Raw genomic sequence first — 3,005 nt, forward strand, 5'->3', positions numbered from 1 at the left:
GACAGCTCTCGAGCCCAGGCTTATACCTTGTTGTAAACGCTCATACGCAGATTCGGAATAAGATCTACTTTGCTCTCTTTTTCGATTTCTTATTCTTATCGTTGTTATTCTCGTGTTCTGATTGCTTGACGTGTGGTAATTAGCAGATATCCGGGTCCTCTGGGAAATTAGGGTTTTCCTAGTTTCCTTTTTTAAACGGAAATCGACAGTGTGAATTTTGGTTCCCACAGAGGTTCGGCTCCCAAAGGCACGTGTCATTGGCTAAGTCCGTTCGGCGGAAGCGCCGTTTGGACCGCCTTGAATTATAATTACCACCGAGCGGCAGGTAGAATCCTTTGCAGAAAACTTAAATACGCGACGGGGTATTTTAAGTGGCAGAGTGGCCTTGCTGCCACGATCCACTGAGATTCGGCCATTTGTCGCTAAGATTCGACCCTCCCCTTTTCCAATCACACGTTCCTCCCCAAAACGTTAAAAACAAAAGCCCAAAAAAATTCAAGTATATAAGAAGATGTAGTCGGAGTTTCGAGATTTTTACTTGGTGAAATTCACTCTCGCCCTAATATTTCAGATTGGCCGATGAAATGCAGCCCGCATGTGCACAAGTCTCGGCCAAAAGCATCCTGACAGGAGCATTAAAACCCAAAAGAGTTTTGATTCACAGTTGTGTTCACGGGTATCATGGCATCTGGCTTGATATAGTTCATCCTTTCAGTACGCTTGGCCTCTATCAGACCACAAAAAAACCAAAGGAAAATGATCGGCCAACACTTGGTTGGATTGACTCGAGCCAGCATCAATACACGTGGGCCAAAATCAGTCTACGAAAAGGCGAGCCAGCATAAGTACACTTGGACAATCAGTTCATTAGAACTCGAGCTAGCATCAATAAGACTGACTTGGACAGTCCAGTCCATTAAAACTCGAGCTCATGTCCAGATCAGTACACGAACAGTTCACGGGAAGGGCCAGTGTGCTGATATGTGTACTAACATGGTGCATCAGTTGTCCAAAATCAGTACACGGACAGTCCGTGAGAAGGACCAGCATGCTGATATGTGTGGTCAGCGTGCTGATATGTGTACTAACATGGTGCATCAGTTGTCCAAAATCAGTACACGGACAGTCCGTGAGAAGGACCAGCATGCTGATATGTGTGGTCAGCGTGCTGATATGTGTATTGATGGGCAGTACTCGTGGGCTAAAATCACCCGAGCAGTCCACGGGAAAGGCTAGCGTCCTGAGTCTAAGGACCAGCGTGCTGATATGTGTACTGATGGACAGTCCACGGATGTCCTGTGTCTATGCTGACGGACAGCCAAGGACGTCCTGTGTGTGATGACGGACAGCCACGGACGTCCTGTGTGTGCTGGCGGACACCCACGGACGTCCTGTGTGTACTGAACACACAGCCCACGTGGCCAAAATCACCCGAACAGTCCACAGGAAGGGCCAGAGTGATGAGTCCAAAGACGAATGTGCTGATATGTGTACTGATGGACAGTCCACGGATGTCCTGTGTGTGCTGACGGACCGCCATGGATGTCTTGTGTGTGCTGACGGACACCCACGGACGTCCTGTGTGTACTGAACAGACAGCCCACGTGGGCCAAAATCACTCGAACAGTCCGCGGGAAGGGCTAGCGTGCTGATATGTGTACTGATGGACGGTCCGCAGACTTACTGTGTGTGCTGACGGACAGCCACGGACGTCCTGTGTGTGCTGATGGACACCCACAGACATCCTGTGTGTACTGCACAGACAGCCCACTTGTGCCAAAATCACCCGAACAGTCCACGGGAAGGGCCAGCGTGCTGATATGTGTACTGATGGACAGTCCACGGACGTCCTGTGTGTGCTGGCGGACAGCCACGGACGTCCTGTGTGTGCTGACAGACACCCACAGACGTCCTGTGTGTACTGAACAGACAGCCCACGTGGGCCAAAATCATCCGAACAGTCCGCAGGAAGGGCCAGCGTGCTGATATTTATACTGATGGACAGTCCACGGACGTCCTGTGTGTGCTGACAGACAGCCGCAAACGTTCTTTGTGTGCTGACGGACACCCACGGACGTCATGTGTGTACTGAACAGACAGCCCACGTGGGCCAAAATCACCTGAACCATCCACGGGAAGGGCCAGCGTGCTGATATGTGTACTGATGGACAGCCACAGACGTTCTGTGTCTGCTGATGGACAGCCACGGACGTCCTGTGTGTGCTGCCAGACACACACGGACAGCCACGGACGTCATGTGTGTGCTGACGGACTCCCACGGACGTCATGTGTGTGTTGACGGACACCCACGGACGTCCTGTGTGTGCTAACGGACTCCCACGGATAGTGTGCTGACGGACACTCATGGACACCCACAGACGTCCTGTGAGTACTGAACAGACAGCCCACGTGGGCCAAAATCACCCGAACAGTCCACAGGAAGGGCCAGCGTGCTGATATGTGTACTGATGGACAGTCCACGGACGTTCTGTGTGTACTGACGAACAGCCACAGATGTCATGTGTGTGCTGACGGACACCTGTTGGGGTCAAAAATGGTTACGACGGAATTACCACCCGAAAATCCTCGGAGATCATATTTCCGAAAGAGATAGTAAAACGGAAGATGTAACTTTCGTAAAATATAACCACTTTCGTAAAATATAACCAAACACGAAGTTTTTACGAAGAAGTATCCTTGAAGATTCAAACCAAACTAACCAAGCTCGACCGTTGCGTAATTACCACGCATACACTCTGTCCGGTCGCTGCGTAGCAACCAAGTCCAAGCCAAAGCTCGGTCGCTACAAAGCGACCAAGCTCGAGTCAAAGCTCGGTCACTACGTAGCGACCGAGCGCTCGTCCAGCTCGGTCACAACGTCGCGACCGAGCGATCGTCCCGCTTGGTCGCTACGTAGCAACCGGGCTCGAGCCGAAGTTCAGTCGCTGTGTAGCGATTGAACCCTTCCGAACATCGATACGACATCAATCCATGCATTCTTGTCA

The 3,005-nt window shown here is 51.1% G+C and overlaps 1 long non-coding RNA gene across 2 annotated transcripts in view; it reads left to right on the top strand.

Moving 5' to 3' along the window:
* The first annotated feature begins 236 nt into the window (after positions 1 to 236).
* Positions 237 to 3,005, top strand: part of LOC106319555 — a 16,089-nt gene continuing 13,320 nt past the window's right edge. For both annotated transcript variants that reach the window (XR_001265502.1, XR_001265503.1), the window contains exon 1: positions 237 to 325. This is a non-coding gene — a long non-coding RNA (uncharacterized LOC106319555). The remainder of the gene's footprint in view (positions 326 to 3,005) is intronic.

This window comes from Brassica oleracea, unplaced genomic scaffold (genome assembly GCF_000695525.1).
Source record: "Brassica oleracea var. oleracea cultivar TO1000 unplaced genomic scaffold, BOL UnpScaffold00285, whole genome shotgun sequence".
NCBI classification, from domain to species: Eukaryota; Viridiplantae; Streptophyta; class Magnoliopsida; order Brassicales; family Brassicaceae; genus Brassica; species Brassica oleracea.